This window comes from Dipodomys merriami, unplaced genomic scaffold (assembly GCF_024711535.1).
Source record: "Dipodomys merriami isolate MVZ:Mamm:240054 unplaced genomic scaffold, mDipMer1.0.p SCAF_4, whole genome shotgun sequence".
In the NCBI taxonomy this organism is placed as follows: domain Eukaryota; kingdom Metazoa; phylum Chordata; class Mammalia; order Rodentia; family Heteromyidae; genus Dipodomys; species Dipodomys merriami.
Window position 1 is genome coordinate 25,823,488 of NW_027205603.1, and position 5,551 is coordinate 25,829,038.

Genomic DNA, 5,551 nt, shown 5'->3' on the forward strand with positions numbered 1-5,551 from the left:
ATTAACCAGAGTTTTTTTTGTTTGTTTGATTTTTTTTTTTAAATTCTGATCCTGGTGCTTGAACTCAGGCCTGGGAACTGTCCCTGAACTTTTGTGCTCAAGGCTAGCTCTCTATCACTTCCAGTTTGTGCTTTTTGGTACTTAATTGAAAATAAGCCTCAAGGATTTTTCCAGACTAGCTTCCAACCACAATCTTCAGATCTCAGCCTCCTGAGTAGTTAGAATTACAAGCGTGAGCTACCAATCCAGTGCACAATAGTTTTTATACTAATGTGTTATTGCATTGTTTCATTATTGTTTGAGGCATACTGTAGTTTCCATTTTAATTATGTATGTGTATACATACATACTGTTTAAACCACTGTTTAAACACTGAATAGTTTATACTTTATAGCTTTAAAATATGAAGCAAGTCTAAGTACTCAAGTCATTTGTAGTATACATATTTGTTAAGATTTCACTATTTGCCTAGGTCTAATAAGTACTAGGTAACATCGTATAGAAATAGGTCCCAGTACTCTTATGTAACTTAAAGTTCATAGATACAGATAATAGAGAAAATAAGCTATATATACTGAACAAGCTAAAAACATTGTATGAAATGAAGAAGATAATGAACATGAAGAGAGAGGGGGAAAAATGAATAGCTAAAAATTAAGCTCTGGGGACAGAGAATAAAAGTAGACCGAGCTAAATGGAGTACAGTTATAAATCATAAGAACTGGGAACTGAGGGACAACCTAGATGAGCAGATGGAAATGGTCAAAGTCACCTTAAAAAAGTTGGGTTATGAAAATTAGAGGTATTCATTTTTCAAATGCAAATAAGCTGTCTAAATATCAATTTATTTAATACTCATTTAATTCTCAGTGACAAGTGGTGCTCCTTGTGTTATACATAATAAAAATTAATGAGTTTGGAACCCATTCCCTCTGTTCCATTTTGTTTACTTTTATGTCCATGCATGCCTTGCTGATTCTCTTCATTTAACAAACTAAATATTCACATGACAGTAACTAGAGTAGCATTCTCTTAGGCAAATTATGTTCTACTCACATAAGCACTAATTATTCAATCATTTTCCTTGGTAAATATATTTTTATCACTTGCAATATGACATGCCTTTTGTTAAGTGTTGATAGAAAACAAAGGTGCTGTGTTTACTTACCTCCTAAACAACAGTGGTAGAAGACAGATATCAACAGAAGAGTCAGGTAGAAGCACCCATAAAAAGCATTAAAATTAGAAATACAAATTCACTTAACATTTAGCATCTTGTCTGGTCTACTTTGTGCTATGTACATTGCTTAGTAATATGTACCAAATGGACAGTATATAATATCATATTTATAACATGTACATTTTGTGATATTTAACCCCAGCTAGGAAGACTCAAGTGTTGTTCTATAATGATACACTTTCATATAAGGCAAAGGCAGAGATAAATTAACAATTAGAAATAGAGGTGAGAACAAGAAAGAAAGGGCAAACGATGACAAAGAAAGGAACATGGCGCTGCAATAAACACAGTTGTGCTGGTAGCTTTAGTATGGTCTTGTTTGTGATCATTTGGGTAAATGCCCGAAAGTGGGATTGCTGGGTCATAGGGGAGGTCTATGGGGTCTTTTAGGAACCTCCATACTACTTTCCAAAGTGGTTGAACAAGTTTACACTCCTAACAACAATGCAATAAGGTTCCCTTCTGGCCACATCCCCTCCAGCATCTGTTGTTATTAGAGTTCTTGATTATAACCATTCTAACTGGGGTGAGGTGGTATCTCAATGTTGTTTTGATTTGCATTTCTTTTATGGTTAGAGAGGTTGAGCATGACTTCATGTGTCTATTGGCCATTGTTATTTCTTCTTCAGAGAAGTTTCTCTTTAAGTCTTTAAGCCCACTTATTTATTGGGCAGTTGTTTCTTTGAGGATTTGTTGTTGGAGGATTTAATTTTTTGAGTTCCAAGTATATTTTAGATATGAGACCCTTGTCTGTTGTATGGCTAGTGAAGATCTTCTCCCAATGTAGCTAAGATATGACACCAACCCAGATGCCCCACAGTAGATGAATGGATCAAGAAAACATGGTATATATAAACAATAGAATTCTATGCCTCCATCAGAGAGAATGACATTGCCCTATTTGTTAGGAAATGAAAAGACTTGGAAAATATTATATTAAGTGAAGTAAGCCAAACCCAAAGAAACATAGGTGCCATGGTTTCCCTTATTTGCAATAACCCGTATATGTCTGGGACAAGCATAAAAGGTCAAATAAGATAATGTTAATTGAAATGAACCCTAAGGTAAGGACACTTTTTTTTTCTTTCTTACCCTTACTTCTATCGTATTTATAAGGTACCATATCATTTTCTTGTTGTTTGTATGTGCCTCACCCATGGTATAACCCGTTTTCACTATATTTGATGTTGGTATAATTTGTTTCAACAGGGATACAGGTTGACCCATTGCAACAATGAGATGTAGAAGACACTATGTGGAAAAACGAACTTTACAGTTTGTGGGGGGGGGAGTTTAGTTGTGGAGATGGGAGGGAAGGGTTGGTAGGGGAAAAACAAAGGAGGAGACAACAATGCTTGATAAGAAATGTACTCACTACCTTGCTCATGAACTGTAACCCCTCCTCTGTACAGTATTTTCACAATAAAAAAACTTATTTAAAAAAAGAAAGAAAGAAAGGAACATGGTGATAGGCAAGCTTCATGGAACAGCTTCCATTGCTTGGGTTTTATCTTCAACTTGTTAAGCATTTTAAGATGATTGTGAAGGAAGAATGTGAAAGATGATGAGGTGAGTTATTGCATGCACATTTTGTATAACAACAGTGAAAAAAGATTTAAAAGCATTCTAGATACAATGAGAGGATGAGTAAATAAGAGTTAATTTAGGGGAGGTCTGTCAGGAAGATAGCACAGAAGATCTAGGGAGAGCTGATGATTGCCTACAAGAGTAAGGTGCCATGTGGGAAAAAAATGGACCTCTTTGTGAGGTGGAAAATTTAGGAAGAAATATCAATGATGCAATTGGGTTCAAGTATGAAATACATACAAAGTAGATGATAGAAATAAAGTGCTTGATTAATCAATAAGTTATTGATGAGTATAAATAGATAATAGATAAGACATGACAGACAAGATAGATAAAACAAGATAGGCAAGACAATATAGTAAAAAAAGATAGAGAAGACAAATAGGCAAGATCAATAGGCTAGATAGATACATACAGAGATATATCAAGACATCATTTTCAAATCTTCTGGTCATGTTAATGGTGTATATTTGATGGTTATTGTGATTTTTCATGGCATGTGATGATTGTGTTTTTCCTGCTAAGTCTGACCTAAAGTAGTTGAGGACCTAAAGTTATTTCAGTATGATAAAAAGCCTTAAACAAATTAAATTTAACAGTGTAATTGAGTGAAGAGTGGTCAAGAATTAGGCAGCCCTTAGAATAGAAGATGTAATGCCATCTGTAATGCAGTCAAGGAGCATGTATGGACTGAGTGGGACAGAGAGGTTTATCATTACAGACTGGCACTTTGATTTACTTGGATCTGTTCTCCAGAAATGATAGAAGCTCATGCCCTGGGATGCAAGTGACAACTGTGTTAGGCTTTTGTGGGTTCAAATACTAATTTAATGCAGGAGTATGTAAGCTCTTAAGTAAAGAGGCATCCCCAGGCCTGCCTTAGTTTACATCAGCAGTTACTATGCATACAAGTGTATGCATCTGCATTTCTTCCTGACAGCTCTAATCCATTCTGCTGCTTCTTTCGTGGGATTTATCTTTGCTCATGTTCATGTTTTTTTCAAGCACAATTGGCATATTAATCTGAGGCCTTAACTAGGCTTTCTCTGAGAAAGAATTTATATTCTTTCCTATAGGAAGCGGAAGTATTACCACAATGGGAGAAATGTATTATTTTACAGCCTTTCCAAACCAATAGTCCAAGATTCACTTGTTCATCTTATAATATGCACTAATTTATGAATGAGAATGTTTCCCTCAACTGACCACCACTGCAGAGCTCAAGGACTTTGTCACAGCCCTCCTTTAATTCTTGGTGGGGACATGGAGTAACAACTTTTGGGGATGATGGAAAGATGGAGATGATGGAAAGGATCACGGTAGCAGTAATTCATGTAACCCTTCTATTCTGTATTAAGAGATCATCAGGAAAGGATCATCTGTCACCAGCCAGAATTTTAGTTGAGGAATTTTAAAGTTTTTGTAAGATTTGATAGTTTATGATTTTATGATTATGAAGACAATTCAAAAACCAAATAAAATTTACTGATTTTGAATCAATTAGAATACATTTTGTCCTACATCTGCTGTTTTACAAATCTCACATGTATCATGTAATCTTAGTAATGTTAATTTTTTAACAATTTATTTTGCTACATTTGTCCTTTTGCTTTCTAATTAAGTCAAGTATTCTTTATTGCATATAAATTATTCCCCTCTAGGTAAAAATGTATGATATAATGAAAAATCAAAAATTTATCTATCTGTTAAGTAAAAATTGATAAACTATGGCTGAGTACCAAACACAACTTGTGTCCTTTGTTTGTTTTCTTGTGTTGCTTGCGCTAATACTGGGATTTAAAGTCAGAGCCTTTTACTAACTAAGAACTATTCTACTATGCTCCAGCCAGACTCCAGCCCCTTCACTTTGGTTTTCAGTTAGGGTCTCATGTTTTTATGTGTGCTGTTTGGAGTCAGGATTCTTCTCCTTTTTATTTTTCCCATGTATTTGGGATTATAGGTTTGGGCCACTATGCCTGGTAAATATTTGTGGGATTGAATTCAAATACTTTCATTACTACTGTCTATAATGGCTTTCACAGTACATGGCATAGTTGAGTTGAAGTGGTAGAGACTGGGTCGCTGAATTGTTTGCTATCAGCCATTTACTAAAACATTTGAGTACCTCTGACCTTAAAAAAATCCTCTGTACAGATGCAATAAACTCATGATTTTATATAGATTTAAACATCTGTGTAAAATTCAATACATGTGTGATTTCATTCATTTTTGTTGTATTTCACGAAATTCTGTATTTTAAAAACTGCTTCTAAGGAGTTTTGAGAAACTGTAAAATTACTCATATTGAACACTGCCAAAAATGAGTTTCTCATTCCCTTTCAGTAGTGAAAAGCAAGATGAAGTCACATCACAATTATTAGAAAAAGAAAAAGATAGCAGCAATGGATGGCAGCCATTGAGACCATAATGATAACGATGAATATAAGCATATATATGAAATAAACAATGTCAAAAGGGAGCACCCTAAGTAAATTTCCTCCAGCCTAAGAATTTCTAAGGAAAAAAAATTAGCAATGTAATCATTATCACTGTACTCATTCATCAGGAAGAATTTCCTCATGAAATATTTTATGATAAAATTCTGCCCCATTCCCTTGTGTTTAAAAGCCAAGTCTGAACATATGTTTTTGTTTTGTTTTTTACTGTCCATTAGGTTAGTGTGCCAAAATTTATTTGATACTATTTGAAACAGAAATATGATGA